This window comes from Phocoena phocoena, chromosome 5 (genome assembly GCF_963924675.1).
Source record: "Phocoena phocoena chromosome 5, mPhoPho1.1, whole genome shotgun sequence".
Lineage (NCBI taxonomy): Eukaryota > Metazoa > Chordata > Mammalia > Artiodactyla > Phocoenidae > Phocoena > Phocoena phocoena.
The window spans coordinates 134,405,235-134,423,659 of NC_089223.1; positions in this window are offsets into that span (position 1 = coordinate 134,405,235).

Genomic DNA, 18,425 nt, shown 5'->3' on the forward strand with positions numbered 1-18,425 from the left:
CCTTTATTTTAGTGTTTAATATACAGCGAGAGTGTAAGATTCTTGAAAGATCTGGAATCTTTCAGGAGGGCCAGATGAATCTTTCTTACATGGAAGCATTCACACTTACACATTACTCTTCCCCTTTTATTCCAATGAACATGCATACAAATATACACACCTGCATTTTGAGATAATAAATATGTCCAATATTCTAAAATGCCAGTGCTAATAAAGATTTAATAGCCATAATATATCTAACCCACTCCTAAGTCTGAAGAAATAAATTGGCTTTTAGTAACAGACATCAGTAATCCCAAGTCTTATTCAATCTAGATCTTCCCTCTTTTCATTTACTACTGCATCCTCTTGAGAGTTGAGTGAGACCTTTATTCACTGTCACCTCCTCTGAGAAGTCTTCCCTGATCCACCCCATCCTGAAGCACATCCATCACTCTCTCCCTCCTTCCATTGCTTTACTTACTCTTCCTGTCCTCGACTGCCACCAGACATGCCACCTGTTTGATCTTTCCCTTGTTTCTTTTCTGTCCCTCATTTAAGAAGGTACATTCCTTGAAGGTAAAAGCTTTTATCCACCCAGCACCTAAGCAACACCTAGAAAATAACAGCAATTCAATAAAAGTTTGTGAAACACATAAAGAAACACTTAATTAAAAAGTCAGGACCTATAGAAGAGATCATAGGCAAAACATTCTCTGACATAAATAGCTGATTCACTTTGCTGTACAGTAGAAACTAACACAGTATTGGAAAGCAACTATACGCCAATAAAAATTTAAACAACAGAAATGAGCTATCAAGCCATGAAAAGACATGGAGGAACCTTAAATGCATATTACTAAGGGAAATAAGTCAATCTGAAAAGACTCCATACTGCATGATTCCATCTGTATGACATCTGAAAAAGGCAAAACTGTGGAGACAGTGAAAGAATCAGTGATTGTCAGGGATGGAGGAGGGGTAGGACAGGTTAAATAGACAGAGCACAGAGGATTTTAGGGCAGTGAAACTCCTCTGCGTTATACTCTAATGGTGGAAACATGTCATTATACATTTGTCCAAACCCATAGAATGTACAACACTAAGAGCTGATTCACTTTGTTATAAAGCAGAAACTAACACTCCATTGTAAAGCAATTATACTCCAATAAAGATGCTAAAAAAAGAAGATTGAACCATAATGTGAACTATGGACTTTGGGTGATTATGATGAGTCAATGTAGGTTCATCAATTGTCACAAATGTACAACTCTGGTGGGGGATGATGGGAGAGGCTAAGCATGTGTGCGGGCAGGAGAACATGGGAACTCTCTGTATCTTCCTCTTAAACTTGTTGTGAAACTAAAACTGCTCTCAAAACTAGTGTCTTTAAAAAAACAAAACAAAACTCTACAAATAACAAATGCTGGAGAGGGTGTGGAGAAAAGGGAACCCTTCTACACTGTTGGTGAGAATGTAAACTGGTACAGCCACTATAGAGAACAGTATGAAGGTTCCTCAGAAAACTAAAAAGAGAATTACCATATTATCCAGCAATCCCACTCCTGGGCATGTATCCAGACAAAAATTAATCCAAAAAGATACATGCACCCCTAGGTTCATAGCAGCACTATTCACAATAGCCAAGACATGGAAACAACCTAAATGTCCATAGACAGATGAATGGATAAAGAAGATGTAGTACATATATACAATGGAATACTACTCAGCCATTAAAAAGAATGAAATAATGCCATTTGCAGCAACATGCAACATGCAGAGATTATCATACTAAGTGATGTAAGTCAGAAAGAGAAAGACAAATACCATATGATATCACTTATATGTGGAATCTAAACTATGACACAAATGAACCTGCCTATGAAACAGAAATAGACTCATGGGCATATGGAACAAACTTGCAGTTGCCAAGGGGGAGTAGGTTGGGGGAGAGACAGAGTGGTAGGTTGGGGTCAGCAGATGTAAGCTATTATATAGAGGATGGATAATAAACAAGGTCTTACTGTATAGCACAGAGAAATGTATTCAGTGTCCTGTGATAAGCCATAATGCAAAAGAATATTTTAAAAAAAGAATGTATATATATGTATAACTGAATCACTTTGCTGTACAGCAGAATTTAGCACAATATTGTAAATCAACTATACTATAATAAAAAAACCAAAATAAAATGAAATTTACCATTTTTTAGAATATTACTCAGCCATAAAAAGGAATGAAATTGGGTCATTTGTAGAGACATGGATGAATCCAGAGACTGTCATACAGAGTGAAGTAAGTCAGAAAGAGAAAAACAAATATCGTACATTAACACATATATGTGGAACCTAGAAAAATGGTACAGATGAACCGGTTTGCAGGGCAGAAATAGAGACACAGATGTAGAGAACAAACGTATGGACACCAAGGAGGGAAAGTGGCGGGGGGGGGGTGCTGGTGGTGGTGTGATGAATTGGGAGATTGGGATTGACATGTATACACTAATATGTATAAAATAGATAACTAATAAGAACCTGCTGTATAAAAAATAAATACAATAGAGTTCCAAAAAATAACTTAAAAAAAGAATTAAAAATATAAAATTTACCACTTTAATAAAAAAAAAAAAGCCAGGACCTAAATTATATATACAACACACACTTACGCATACACACACACACACACACACGCACACGCACACAATGATTACATGTAAATACACTCAAAATTAACAGCAACATCAAAACTGTAATATCGGTGAAATGGTGACTGATTCTTTTCTGTATTCTAAATATTCTAATGTAATTGCATTACTTTTGTTGCGGGCTAGCTGCCATGGTAGGGTGCTACCAAGGTGGGAGTTTACTACCAAGAATCCTCATGTCGGCACTTCAGTGAATTCTTAGTTCTCCAGAATCTTTTTCTCAACTTTGCAAGCTCAACTAGTTGATTTTTTTCACAATCTGAAAGTAAGTAGATCGTTCTTCAATGGATGTACTCAAATTAACCTTGACTGCAAAAGACTAGTACGTACATCTAAATGCAAATTATGTCTTTAAAACAAGAAATTTAACTGCCAAAGGGACCTTGAGTTGTACCCTCTTAACTTAGTGACCATGGAATCAGATAAGCAGTACTTGGATTTAAGTTCTGACGTTTAATGGGATTGATTGCTCTATGTGGGGACTTGTCAGCTGTATCACTTCAAAAAAGCTGTCCCTGTCCCCAGACAGATGAAGTCCACTGGCCAGGAGAACTTCTCTTGGGCGGAGCTGGGATATAATGGCAAATCTCCATCCGTGACTTTGCGGACTTCCATCACTGATCATCTACCTCCTTTTCTGATTGACATGTTTTTTTCTTATAACATATTAAATAATTTAACTCATAATAGCTTCTGGACATGCTAATAGAGCCAGTTTTGTATTGTACTTCCTGCTTCTGGACCTAAGCAATATTTATATCTGCGTCCTGTTTTGCATATATTCTAAAGTCATAATTATGCTTTGATTTTACAGATGACTCTCAGAGACCCAGGATATTTTTTTTTGCTGCTGCCTGCATTAGAATAATAAAAATAATTTCTAAAGTCAGGATGGTAAATATTCCATATTAGGTAAGGTCCCTTTTTAACCACGTTTTTAAAAATATACACGCTTTAGAACCTGTAACAGAGTCCCAGTTTGAGTCTAAGGTGTGTTCACCTCGAAAGTATTCTACGATCCTGACATTCCACAGGGACTAGTGAGACAGGCTCACCAGGAGTCTATTTAAATGATGATCAAGGTTCTTCCCAGGAAAAAACTCATTCTAATAAGAGAGTCAATGGCCCGAGCTTGGAAGAGAGAAGTGAATGAGAGCATAGCAGGTGACTGTCGCTCAGACTGTCCTCCAGCCCACACCCACTGCAGGTTGCACCAAGAAGAGCCAAAATAATTCCTTCTCTGAAGCCTCCATGGGATCTTCAGACTGTGAAACATCAGCCACACTAGAGCCGGTGATGGCGAGGTATTGGTAGCAGGAGCTCTGTACACCTTGTCGCCAGGGGTCGTGATCAATTCAATGACCTAGATTTCAAGGGCGCAGAGGTCAGTGCCCTCATTGCCAGAATCACCAAGCAACTAGAACACTGGCAGCTCTGGTGCCCTGGGCGGACACTGGTGACACAGCTGAGTAAGACATCTGCCATACCTGGAGTCATTATTGTAGCTAGCCAGGACAGGAGATGGCTTTGAAGTTTTTATGACACAGACATTTCCTAGAGATCTCTAGACCATTTTACCAAATTTGAGAGCGCTGAAATTTCTGCAGACCAAGTGAGAACAGATACATAGAAGTACTGCTTTGTAATTATCGTTTCTACCGTCCCAAGGTTTACCAAGGTAAGTGCAGCCTAGGAAATAACATTTACACCTAAAAGTTAAGTTTCTATTGGATACAATCCTTTCACTTATGGAAGATGATCCATTCTCAGATGACAGAAGGCCAGGTAGTCACTGTGATTCCCAGTAAAATCAAGCTACATCCAGCTTTAAAAAAAGTGGTTATAAATTTGAAAAAATTATTTTTAAAATGCCAAAGAGTAACAATGATGTCATAAACACCCATTGCCACCCCTCAAAATTAACATTAATATTTTGTCATATGTGCTCCAGATCTTAATCTTTTAAGAACGAAAGCATCACAGTCAAGGAAACTGTCCCCTACATTCCCTTCTCCACCCCCATTCTCATCCCTCACCTTCCGCCCTATGAGAAAGTCATGGATGCAACTTTTAAATATACAACAAATAATATAGCACATTATTTATGAATATAAAAATACATGTACCCCAACGTTCATAGCAGCATTATTTACAATAGCCAAGATATGGAAGCACCCTAAGTGTCCATCAACAGACAAATGGATAAAGAAGATGTAGTATATATACACAATGGAATACTACTCAGCCATAAAAAAGACTGAAATTTTGCCATTTGCAACAACACGGATGAACTTGGAGGGTATTATGCCTGGTGAAGTAAGTCAGACAAAGACAGACAAATACTGTATGATACCACTTACATGTGGAATCTAAAAGTACAACGAACTAGTGAATATAACAAAAAAGAAGCAAACTCACAGATATAGAGAACAAACTAGTACCAGTGGGGAGAGGGAAGAAAAGGAGAGGGTCAAGGTAAGTGTATGGGATTAAGAGGTACAAACCACTATGTATAAAATTAATAAGCTGCAAGGACATATTGTACAGCCCAGGGAGAGCCAATGTTTTATAATAATTATAAATGGCATATAATCTTTAAAAATTGTGAATCACTATGTTGTACACCTGAAACTTATATAATGTTGTAAATAAACTATACCTCAATAATAAATAAATAAGCAAATAGTAAATTAAAATAAAAAGCAAAAGTATAAAGACAAGGAATAGCTGTATCAAGGCAAATTTTTAAATATAATAGATAAGAAGAGAATGTTTTACTCTTCTTATAAATACTGTAAACATAGAGAACCTGATTACTTTTAAGGAAAAGTAATTAAGGACAGCCAAATATTTTATTGAAAAGTATAACATAGCCATAATCTCACTCTTCCTTTTCAGTTGAGTGTGAGAAAATGATAGGAAAAAGTTGGGAACTGGGAACCAGAGATAAGATAGTGTTTGTTCCTTCCAGCAATTCTTCCTTTTTAGAAACTGAAGGAAGAGGTGACTAGGAGAGACCTACAGTTGATCTCTGAGCAGTGAGTAGCTGCAGGCACCATGATGCCAGCCAAGCCTAAAGGATAAGACCCATCCCTGGGCATGGGTCTTTTGATTCCAAGCTAAGAAATTCAAGGTAAGCTACAAAAAGCATTCTAATCGGGGCCTACATGTGTTTGATTACAAACAATAGGTATACATAAAATTAGTTTTAAAGTTACCCAATTTTTCCCTAATCTTGCCATGGTTTTGCTTTAAAAGTGACTATAGGGCTTCATTTAAGTACAAGAGTCATTAAAAGTATTTAAATGAGGTTTTCCATTGAAAAGCAAAAATAATGTACAAATTGGGGATTATATATCAAGGGTCAGATTCTAATTAAACAAGTAGATTAAAACTATTATTTATCGCTGCTTCTTTCTAAAACCCAACCAATAATAACAATATTAAAGGAATAAGAATTTATTAACTCCCAAATTCTCAGAGCACAGGTGGGGCTTGGCAACTGACCTTAGACTGAGGGCAAGAGTGTAAGTCACCGAAAAAGCAAACCACAGGAAATACAAGGGCAGACAAGAGCAGAAGAGAGTTAGCAACAAAGTTCTGGAAGCTGGAAAAGATGTGGACTTGAGGCAACTGAGTGAGTCAAAGGGAGAAGGTAGGAAGTACCACAGTGGAAAACATGGGGAAGAAGACAAGAACTCATCTCTTCACACCATAGAATTCTAGAAAGCTTCAACTTTGGGAGGTGCTGGGAGACAAGGCTGACTGATAAATAACTCCCGTCCCCTAGCTTTTTCTCAGTTGAATATACAACCGGTTAAGACACAGATGCAGGAACCGGGCAGCAGGAGATCAAAATGTCACTTTTAATGTGAAATCCTGGATTGGATCCTGGACCAGAAAAAGACTGGTGGGAAAACTGATGAAATTCAAAAAAGGTCTGTGGGTTAGTTTATTGTAATGTACTGTGATCTCCTGCTTTCTATCTCTGTCCTGTGGTTACATAAAACATTAACATTAGGGGAAGCTGGACAAAGGGTATCTAGGAACTCTCTGTACTATTTTTTGCAACTTGCCTGTAAGTCTAAAATCTCTCAAAATTCAAAACTTCTTTAAAAGTTAAATGTCTCCTTTATCACAAATAAAGCTCTTCTGAGAAAGCATAGCTTATTCTGCCTGAACTAGATAGATTTGCCAACTCCACCCCTGAATTAGACAGGTCTACCTAATAAGAATCACAAGCCATGATGGGACAACTCATGTCTCATCACAGGACAGTGCCACGGGCCCTAAGCTGACCCCCGGCCAAAAACTGTTAAGAACACATGCTCTGTTACAGACAGGCAAATCTTAAGTGTAAGAAGTTAGGATCACGTAAAAGAAAAGTGAGAGGAAAGGGCTGAGCCGTGCCTGCCCAGTTCTTCTCCCAAACTCTCCGATTAAGTCACTCTTGTCACCTGGGGAGGAGTGAAGGCATGAGAAGAAAGAATCCAAGAGTATTATTCTAATACAGTGACCTCAGATGTTTTGGTCTCAAGACCCTTTCATACTATTAAAAAATATTGAAGGGCTTCCCTGGTGGTGCAGTGGTTGAGAGTCCGCCTGCTGATGCAGGGGACACGGGTTCGTGCCCCAGTCTGGGAAGATCCCACATGCTGCAGAGCAGCTGGGCCCGTGAGCCATGGCCGCTGAGCCTGCGCATCCGGAGCCTGTGCTCCGCAACGGGAGAGGCCACAACAGTGAGAGGCCCGCGTACCGCAAAAAAAAAAAAAAAAAAAAAGTATTGAAGACCTCAAAGAGCTTTTGTTCATGTTGGTTATATACTAAAAGTATCAGCTTTGGGGAAATATATACATATATATTTTATATATAAAGGTATATATATACATTAAAAAATATATATATTTCCCCAAAGCTGAAACTTTTAGTATTTCTTTATTAATCCACTTAACAATATTAATAAATCCAGTACATGTTAATGTGAATAACATATTTTATGAAAGATAAGTTTATATTTCAAACCAAGAAAACATAGCGAGAAGAGTGGTTTTGTTGCACATTTTTATAAATCTCAGTAATGTTTGGCTTAGCAGAAGACGGCCAGATTCTCATATCTGCTTCTGCATTTAATCTGTTGCATTATCACACATCATGTTGCCTCTAGAAAATTCCCCTGTATACTCACGGGAATACGTGAGTGAAAAGGGAAAATCTCATCTTAGTATTATTATAAAAATTCTTTTGACTTTTCAGACCCCCCAGACCACACTCTGAGAACCGATGCTCTAATAAATTCCCCTCTACGTGCAGTAACAGCAAAGTGCATGTTCCCCAGACAGGAGACCGGAAGTGCTTGTGAAAGCTGGGGGGAGGCTGAGTCTGAACCAGAGCTGCACTGGTTGAAAGTCTGTCTATGAAGCAGCTAAACCCCTTGCCCTGAGTCCCCTCCCTTAGCTGCTACAATGAGGTAACTGCCTGTCTCCCTCCATGTTGCCAATTTACTGAAAGCCTAAACGCAGACAAGCTCCAGACTCAGGGATGCCAGCCAGAGCTGAGGAAAACAGGGTGAAATCATGCATAAGGTGTGATGAGATCTCCCATCCTCCTTACTCTGCTCTGCTCTTAGAATCCTGCAGCCTAGTTTGTTATCCATCCCCCAACAAACACACCGTAAGCAAGAGACTGGGTAATTTTTCTCTGAGGAAACTAAACAATACAAGAGAAAAAAAAAGACCTATAAATACTGAGAGCTGAGATATCCATCAAGGAAAGAACACCAACAAATTACCCTAAATTAAAGCCCACATCTTGACAAGCCCTGCCTCTGAACATACTCTTCCAATCAACTTTCATGCATCACTCTTTGGCACTAGTAGACAGTCCAGGATTATTGAGTCATACATTCTCAGAAAGCATCCAATGGGGGAAAAATTAGACAAGATGATAAAAGTAGAGTGGAAGGACAAAGTGTTAAAAAAAAAAAAAAAAGGAAAGAAACATTCATCAAACAACAAAGGACTTCTTGGAAGTTAAAAATATAAAAGCAGAAATTTAAAAATTAATAAAAGTTTTGGAACATAAAGTTGAGAAAATCTTTCAGAAAGTAGATCAAAGAAAAATTGGTAGAAAATAGAAAAAATAATACTAAGAAAAGCAGAGAATCAATACAGGTTAAACATGCAACAAATACGACCCCAGAAAGAGATACCTGAGAAAATTACCAAATAAATAAAAAGAAAAACTTCACAGAATTGAAGAGCTTGAGTTTCCAAATTGAAAGAGCCCATCACATACCCAGGATAATACACAAATGTAGGAAGAAGAAAAAAACCCGTACACAATATGAAACTCCAGAATAAAGGGGATAAAGAGAAAAGCCTAAAAGTTTCAAGAACACAAAGACGGGAAGCATGTGAAAATGAAGATTCACAACGGCATCAGACTTGACAATTAGAAGTCTGGAGGGCTTCCCTGGTGGCGCAGTGGTTGGGAGTCCGCCCGCCGATGCAGGGGACGCGGGTTCGTGCCCCGGTCCGGGAAGATCCCACGTGCTGCGGAGCGGCTGGTCCCGTGTGCCATGGCCGCTGAGCCTGCGCGTCCGGAGCCTGTGCTCCGCAACGGGAGAGGCCACAACAGTGAGAGACCCGTGTACCGCAAAAAAAAAAAAAAGAAGATGGTAGAAGTAACAATCGGTCACTTCTGAGATTAGGTTATAAGAGACCCTGAGCCTTCCAAAATATCTAACGATCCGAAGGCCTGTTCTGCCAGTTTATCCCAGAGCACAGGCAGCCTCATTTCCGATGTCCACCCTGAATTCCTTTCAGGATGTGTTGGAGGTCAGCGACTGCAGTGGCTAATGGCTAATCCATGTAGAGCCGGGTGACAAACGACATTCTTTAGTTGGCACTTGGTAGGAAAGATTTGTCTCTGCTCCATGCAAAGGCAGCTGGGGTAGCTCAACTGGGGCATAAACAATACGCATCCCAAATCTTGTGCCATAGCTACACAGTCTCTGAATGCCTGGTCTTAAATCCCGACGCCTTGTGCCCTGCCTTAACCCACACTAAATTTCTAACGTGACTTTCCTCGTTCGCGCTGTTTTGCAAACTTGCTGTCAGCCCCCAGGAATACGAGAGAAAATCACCGAGATTATAGAGAGATGAAGGGCCACGGGACACATGAGGATCTCTGCCTGAAGGGCTCTGCTCTCCCCAGAGGTGAGGTCTAGAAAGTGGTGGGAGAGTTGAAAGCATTAGTTATGAGGCGGTTCCCCTACCCTGAGGTACCCTTCATTGTTCAGGTTTCCTCTCTGAGCCACAGAGATGGGCGATGTACACATAACGGGATGATACTGCAAATGAGGCGGCCCCTTTCCTACGCTGCTCCTGCGTGTTTTCGGAGAAAAAAACCCACAGCCAACCCTGGCCTCCTACCTCACATCTCTGCAAGACCCCCGTTTCATGCTTCAACAGCCAGATGGGCGATGGAAAAGCTGTGGGTCGTGATGCAAAGGCCTACCAAGAGCGAGTGTCAGTCAAAGAATGAAGAACGAAATGGCGTTCCGGGACCTCTTTGAAATGCCCCAAGATAGAAGCTTGACTCCTTCGTATCGAAAGTGACTGAATCTAGCTGGGCGACTTTTACACTTGAGCACAGGTGACATTTTTAAGGGTTGAGTCTGAGAACACCCCATTGCTTTGACACTGGGTAGTGAACAGGAAAACAATACAGCTCAGGTGTAATAGGTCTTTCTTAGTAAGAAAAGAGCCCATTTTAAAACAATTTTACTCCATGTGAGTTATGGTGACTTTGAAAATGGTTTCTTTTTTTTTTTTTTTTTTTGGCTTAGCTTTGCTTTCTTGCTTTTTTGTGTGTGTGTGTGTGTGGTACGCGGGCCTCTCACTGTTGTGGCCTCTCCCGTTGCGGAGCACAGGCTCCGGACGCGCAGGCTCAGCAGCCATGGCCCACGGGCGCAGCCGCTCCGTGACATGTGGCATCTTCCCGGACCGGGGCACGAACCCGCGTCCCCTGCATCGGCAGGCGGACTCTCAACCACTGCGCCACCAGGGAAGCCCTGCTTTCTTGCTCTTGTCTGAAATTCTACTATAGTAATAGTATAAAATGTAAACTGGGCTAACGCTTTTCTATTCCCTATGTGAGTATTTACAACTGGGAAGAAGTACAGGTTCCCCCTGCTATCTGAAAGTAGAGCTGGTCCTACAAAACCTTTCTTGTAAGCCAAAAAGGCGTAAGGCAAAGAAGCAAGTACCTTAGGACACATCTTGCTAACGATGCACAACATAAATTGAGATTCCCGGGGAAAGGGCTTGGTGGCGCCACTCTTGCCACTCAGGGTTTCCACTGCTTCTACAACAGCCCCTGCGAAACAAACACTGAACGCTATCTTTGCTTCTTACTTCTTTTCAGAAACATGAAAATCCTTTTCAGATTTATCTAGGTTAGTGAAAATAGGTATCAATGTAAGTCTTTCATAAAAGCAAAGTGGTGTACAGTGAACTTTCAAAAAGTGGGGAATACCTGTACAGCAAAGATAAAGGCAATCAACAGATAATACCAAGACCTTAGCCTCTTCCTCATGAATGCCTTTTTCTAGACTTACTAACATTCTCTCTGTCGAAGATAGGTACATGTAACTAAATACTCAAAAAAAGAAAACGCTAAAAAAAAAAAAAAAAAAAGACCGTATGTTTAAGCCTCTTAAGCTTAACCTTCCTCTATTCAGATCTTGTGAGCTATCTATTCTCAAAAATTCAAGCAGAATTGCTAGCTTGAAATGTCTAGATATACAAGGGGATGCACAACATGTAAATTAACTAATCAGAAGTTGCCATTAGAATAGAGAAGGCTAAAGGAAGATTCTAACCAGAAACCAGGATACTTTTCACCTCTAGAGTTCTTCCCCATTTGTCTAATCAGAAAATATTGAGGAAGTATGTTTCAGGCACTGTTTCAGGCTCTGGGGGACACAGTGTTCTGGTTGTCTATTGCTGCTAACTGAGAGATCCCAACATCTAAATAAATGACAATCATTTTATTATTATGCCACATTCTTCTGGAGGTTGATAAGTCAGTTGTCTCTTGGGGTCACTGATATAGCTGCAGTCAGGTGGTGACTGGGGCCTGGAGTCATCACAAAAGCTTCCTTGGTCACATGTCTGGTAGTCGATCCCGGACCTCATCGATTAATGTCACTGCATCAATAAAACACAGCCTATTCTTGGAGCCAGGGTTTCCCCACAGCATGGTGGTTGTGTTCCAAGACTGAGAATCCCTAGGGGACCAGGAGGAAGCTGCATCACTTTTATGAGTTAGCCTTGGAAATCACATAGCATCGCTTCTGCCAGTAGCCACAGGCCTGCCAAGATTCAAGTGGAAGAGCATCGCCCATCCTCCCCTGCCCCCCGACATCTCTTGCTGGAGGAGTGTCCATATCACATTCTAAGAAGACAGGAGATCTTGTGGCCATCTTGGAAAATTCAATCTGCCATGCAAAGTAAACGAAAATATAAAGTCTCTGCCCTCATACATACGCTTAGGGATGGGAGGAGCCTGGCAATAAACAAATCCAGAGATAAATCCAGGAAATATCAGATGATGATAATTCTATGAAGAAGAATAAGGGAAAGAAAGGGGTATTGAGAGTAGCATCTCCTTTACGGAGAGGGGTCACAAAAGGCTTCTCTGATAAGGGGCCATTTAAGCAGAGATCCTGGAGAAACTGAACGATTGAGCCATGCATTCCAGGTGGAAGAAATGGCAAGTGCAAAGATCACAAGGGCAGACAGTTCTTCCAGTAGTCAGAGAATGACCGGGAAGACAGTGTGGTTGGAACAGTGGCAAGGACTCAAGAAGTGGGCAGAGAGGTGGCTGGGGACCAATCTTGCAGAGCCTTTGGCCATGGTGAGGACCATGGCCTTTGCTCTGAGTGAAAATGAGAAGCCATGGAGAGTTTCTAGTGGGGAAATGGCAAAAATTGACTTGCATCTTGTAGGAAAACTCTGGCTGCTGTGTGACAAGTGGAGCACGGCATTAGGATGGAAGCGAGCGACCAGTTTTGAGACTTTTACAACCATCCAGGTGTGACGTGATGGTACCTCAGACAAGGTGTCGGCAGAGGAGGTGGTGAGAAGTGGCCAGGTTGTGATGCTAAAAACATCAAACTCCATTTTTTTAGCCTTTGGATAATAAGCCATGTTTACTGATCTAAATATTAAAACCTTGGCTTAAACAGTAAATATTAAAAGATAAAAATGCATCCATTATCATTGGCTGCGTATCACAAGCAAATTTTCTTTTAACATAGCATTATGGGTTATCTCAAACACTCTGGAAAACTTTTACTAGTTTTCCCTCCTATGACACAGTCTAGTCTCCGCATCCAAAGCGAAACGCCAAATTAAGGCAATCAGCACTGAGGCCAAAAAACATTTGACTGAAATATCAAGGCAACTGAAGAAAAAGCATTTTACTGGTCCATAGGATTTAGGTAGTTGCCTCAAATGTTCATTTCCCTTTACATAAGCAGTTGCGTTGAAACTCACGGGTAAGAAAAATGTCACCCCTGTGAGGCAAATGGCTTTTTGTAGGACAAGAGAGTAAATCACTCTTCAGGGTACTCGGTGCCCTAAAGGAGGTCATTCCCTCCCACACATCAGATCACTTTATTCCCGGGGAGTTTTACGTTCATACTGGTTCATTGACCATGCAGTCAGGACGGTTATGCAGCTCTTAATAGATTATGGGTTATTGCCTTATTATGTTTGCTAAATGGTGGTACATCTAATCATTTTTATCATGTAGGGAAATTTCATGATGTCTCTCTGGCCTAGCCAAAGCCCAAAACAGGATTCCCTGTTTATTCCCTTATGCCGTAACTAAAAGTTAGCGGAACCAATTAAAGAGTACGTCATAAGCCGGTTAGTATTTCCTTACTTTTCTCTATGAGTGGATAACGCTTGCCTGCTCAAATTACAGCTCATTTGAGAAGACACTTTGCTATGCTACAACGACAATTCGGCATTATTTCATTTTTTCAGTATCAACAGCATCGTGCAGTAACTGAGATCCTCCTGTGAGATTCCACAGGGATTGAGCTTGTCCTTACAAGATAATCACTCACCCTTCAGGTCCAGCATCGTGACCAGCGCTCTGAATAGCTACAACAGCAGCACCAAGCTGGAGCCAAACCACATCCAGAAGATGAGGCACTTCCCTGGGGAATCAGGTGATACTTGGGATATCAGGGCTTTGGGTCCCTTATTTCCAAACTTACACTATTATCTTGCTGCCACCACCAGAGGTTAATCACTATGTTCTGTGAGGCTCTTTTTGCCTTGACCCATCCACCAAGATCGAGCATGCAAAATGACCACAATCCATCCCAGGCCAAGGCCAAGATCCTATCCATGGATTACGGGGAAAGAGAAACTCTTGGATTATTGCGAAACACCCAGCTCTAGTATCCAAAGAGAGAACAGCAATCTTTAAAAAAAAAAAAAGAAAGAAAGAAAAAAGAAAAATTTGTAACTTTGTCAACATCTATTTTCACCAAACAACTCTTTAAATCACTATAAAAGTCAACGCATATGGTCGGGTTTGACGGTTTAAATTCCAGAAAGAGTTCTAAGTCAAGTTAAACTCCTAATACATGATGTAGTCTGGGTGTCTCGTCCATGAATTATAACATTTTCATTACATTACAACTGCAAATTATCAACTTCGTCCTGCCAGTCTCTTGATTAAATGCGGGATTGTTTGGCGTTATGAAAATATATTATGATAATGGATGACTCCATCATTTGTCTCGATTATTTCAATATCCTTATTTAAAGCTTAATCACTAGAGCATCTGGCCCAGACTGAATTGTTGATTTAACAAAGTGATAGCAGCAGGGACAAAACAGAAAAAAATTTTGGCCCAAAAGGCCCATGTTTCAGTCATTATCTTGCTCTGTCTCATCGTATTTTTCTCTAATATTTGTGTCCCTTCAAAATTTTTGGTGTCCATTTTGATCACTTTAGTTCCTTCTCTTCAAAGTTATTCTTGCTTTACGGGCCTTATTCCCATTGGCCCAACTGAAGGGTATTTTATTCTGTGTCTTACACCGATAATGGGGCAATAACTTGTACCCATCAAGCTTCCTCATAAAATGGTTTAATGTCTTGAAGCAGTGTCAGTATGTCAGCTGAGGGAGTGAATCAAGTAGACATCATTTCACGTTTATCGGAGACCCACAGTGCATTAACTCCTTAGAAAGAATGTGCTTAAAAATTATCCTCTTTTAGAAGTTTTGATTCTAAAACGAAAGGACTCATAAATATTTCAAAATATAAATAATATGTACCTATATATTCATCAGTTTTAATATTTTTTCTTTGATTTGTATTCGTTTTGGATTAGTTTGTTCACGTTTTTCTAGTTGTGAATAAATACATATTCATTACAAAAACGTTGAAAAAAAGAAAGTAATGATCACCCACAATCTAAATACCCAAAGATATGGAATGGTAACATTTTATGATTTTCACAATTAATTCTGATTTACATTTTCCATTAATAGTACAAGAGAAAAAAAAATTAGTGCAGTACTAGCAGAAATTTTCTCCAGGAGAAAACCATCTTTGTTTAGGAACACACCTATATAGACATGTTTGATTATAAAATTGAAGCCCACAAGGCTTGGCTTGAATCTTCTGAGGCAGGACAAAGGAATATCCAAATGGTTTTCCCCAGAAATGGATAGGAATCAAAATCTACAAGGAGAGAGGAGGAATTAAAGCGGAGAGGGGCTCCCCTGGCATGGCAGAAGAGATGATCAGTAATTTTTAAGGCAGATCTATCTAAAGGGTAGAACAGGAATGTCTAATATGCTTTTAATAGAATCAATGAGCACAGACCCTCTAACCCTCCAGGTCAACCACCATCAACCCCTAAATCTTCATAAAATCTGCAATACTCAGCAGCTTAAGTTGGTGGGACTTTGAAGAGAAAAGACGTTGGATAAGGGCAATATGCAGCAGGCTAATATCAGACAGGAAAAGAAACAACATCCAAGAGGGCAGAATGCAGACTGGAAATCGAATCTGGAACCAAAGTAGGAACTCACAGCCAGAAGTGATTATGAAAAATGTCACTTCCCTGGAAGCCTAAAGATCATGGAAGAAACATTGAGTATCCCACTGGAATGGAGACATAAACCAAATTTTATTTAAATATCAAGGACAGATGACCCCCAGTAAGGTAGAAGTTTCTGATACCTGGGTTACATTTTCAAGAAAATACTGGAAGCTTTAGATGATGATGATGATGATGGTGATGATGATGAAGGTGATGATGGTGGTGATGGTGATGATGACAGTGATGGTGATGGTGATGATGATGGTGATGGTGACGATGGTGGTGATGATGGTGGTGGTGATGGTGATGGTGGTGGTGATGGTGATGATGGTGGTGATGGTGATGGTGATGGTGGTGGTGGTGGTGGTGATGGTGATGATGGTGGTGATGGTGATGGTGGTGGTGATGGTGGTGGTGATGGTGATGATGATGGTGGTGGTGATGATGATGGTGGTGGTGGTGATGGTGATGATGATGAAGGTGATGCTGATGCTGATGGTGGTGGTGATGGTGATGGTGATGGTGACAGGGATGGTGGTGGTGATGGTGATGGTGATGGTGGTGGTGGTGATGGTGGTGGTGATGGTGATGGTGACAGTGATGGTGATGGTGATGGTGATGATGGTGGTGATGATGGTGGTGGTGATGGTGATGGTGATGGTGATGATGGTGGTGATGATGGTGGTGGTGATGGTGATGGTGATGGTGATGATGATGAAGGTGATGCTGATGGTGGTGGTGATGGTGGTGGTGATGGTGACGATGATGGTGGTGGTGATGGTGGTGGTGATGGTGATGATGATGGTGATGGTGGTGGTGATGGTGATGCTTACATACTGAAAGGTAAATGTGATGAACAAGACTATGAGCGTGTTCTAAAATGTCTGTTCAGTCGATCAAGTAACCAGTATTTGCCAAGCATTTCCACAAACAGTTTGCTCAGGGGGATAGAACACAATCCTGACTGCAGCAGGTTTCAGATCTGGTCCCACTAACAGCCTCTGAACGCACTCTCCCAATCCACAGTTAGTGCTATGGAGAATCTTTGGCATTGGTTACACAGTAACGAGGGAGGAGTCCAGGAGGCAAGAGAGAATAGGATCAATTAAGTATGAATCCATGTGCATTATTATCATGTGCTCTGTCCTGAATCACAGGCAAAAGGAACTACAGGAATATAAGCTTTAACTCACAAATAAAACCACATGGGTGGTACCAAGTACAGTTCAACAATCAGGTAACAGAAAGTCAACAGTAATTAGAAGAGTCAGGATGTTTGGTAACTGAAGTGAAACTTTCAAGAATGTACAGAGTGTCAGTGGAAAGAAAGGAAAGAAGGAGGGAGGGAGGGGACTTTAAAAAAAAAGAAAAAAACCAAGGGAAGATAATTCCAAGCTAGGCAAGGGTTTGCTATGGTTTGGGATGTGGCAGATAGGAAGAGAGTAACCCAATCAAACAGAAAGTTCAAGCTCAGGTTAGAAGTCCAGAGTAAGATCAGATTTTGAAAGCTAAAAAGAAGACTGTCTCAGTTTATTAGGGAAAAAGAGAGCCAGTGTGGGTTCTTGATCAGAGACTTCCATGATAAACGTGGCGTATGAGAAAGGTCAGTTTTATCCAGTTAGAGAGATAAAACATAGTATGGAGAACACAGAGAAGGTTGCTACAGTAACACGAGTTCAAAGTGAGGAGGGCTGTGACCACAGGGGCTCAGTAGTGCCATCTTCACGTGTGAAAGTGGCTGCCGTTACTGAGCTCCTGAAAGGAGTCACACAAAGGAACGGGAATTTAAGGAAGTGCCTAATTCTATTCTATTGTCTAAACTTCCAATGAATTTACCAGACTAACAGGCCTCATAGCACAAGGTGGAGTGGGGAGAAGAGGGAGATGGTGGGGAGTTATTCGGAATAAAGAGATGGGGTAGGGAAACAGGCAAACCTAGTGTATTTGTTTCCTATTACTGGTGTAACAATTTTTGTTTTTGCAGTTTTTATTTGTTTTTCCTCCATATTTCTTTTTAATGCAATTTTTAAAGGTTACACTCCATTTACAGTTAATGCAAAATATTGGCTAGATTCCCTGTGCTGTACAGTATTATCTCTGAACCTATCTTACACCAGTAGTTTGTAGCTCCCACTCTCCCACCTCTATGTTTCCCCTGCCCCCTGCCCCTCACTGGTTACCACTAGCTTGTTCTCTGTGTCTGTGAGTCTCCTTTTTTGGTATACTCACTGATTTGTTGTATTTTTTAGGCTTGACATATGAGTGATATCATACAGTATTTGTCTTTCTCTGTCTGACTTGTTTCACCTAGCATAATGCCCTCCAAGTTCATCCATGTTGCTGCAAATGGTAAAATGTCATTCTTTTTATGGCTGAGTAGTATTCCATTGTGTGTGTGTGTGTGTGTGAGTGTGTGTGTGTGTGTGTGTGTATGCCATGTCTTCTTTATCCGTTCATCTGTTAATGGACACTTAGGTTGCTTCCATATCTTGGCAATTGTAAATAATGCTGCTGTGAACATTGGGGTGCGTGTATCTTTTCAAATTAGTGTTTTTGTTTTTTTTGGATCTATATCCAGGAGTGGAATTGCTGGGTCATACAGTA